General features: G+C 49.3%; 2 protein-coding genes across 2 annotated transcripts in view; one reads left to right on the forward strand and one right to left on the reverse strand.

Annotated features, from left to right (window-relative positions):
• LOC118337984 (tetratricopeptide repeat protein 39B) overlaps positions 1–219 on the reverse strand; it is a gene marked incomplete in the record, with an annotated part of 20,408 nt that extends 20,189 nt beyond the window's left edge. The window contains 1 exon segment of the mRNA XM_035675142.1: positions 1–219.
• LOC118337963 (PC4 and SFRS1-interacting protein-like) overlaps positions 1–219 on the forward strand; it is a 9,096-nt gene that overhangs the window by 6,050 nt on the left and 2,827 nt on the right. The window lies entirely within an intron of this gene.

The raw sequence follows: 219 nt of genomic DNA on the forward strand, positions 1-219 counted from the left end.
GCTGCTGCTCTATCAGGAGAACCACGGTCCCATTTTCTGCGCGTCCTCCCGCACACAACTGTCGACCTCTGCCCTGTGTGAATGCAGATGTTTTTATTTCCTCTTCCTAGTTTGTTTGTTTGTTGGCTCGATGATGTTTATTATGATTATTGTTGTCGCTGTTATCCGGTTCGTCCTTCTCTCGGTCGGTCGCGGTGCTTTCTGCTCACACACACACAC

This window comes from Morone saxatilis, unplaced genomic scaffold (genome assembly GCF_004916995.1).
Source record: "Morone saxatilis isolate NCDOM2014 unplaced genomic scaffold, NCSU_SB_2.0 Contig4, whole genome shotgun sequence".
In the NCBI taxonomy this organism is placed as follows: Eukaryota; Metazoa; Chordata; class Actinopteri; family Moronidae; genus Morone; species Morone saxatilis.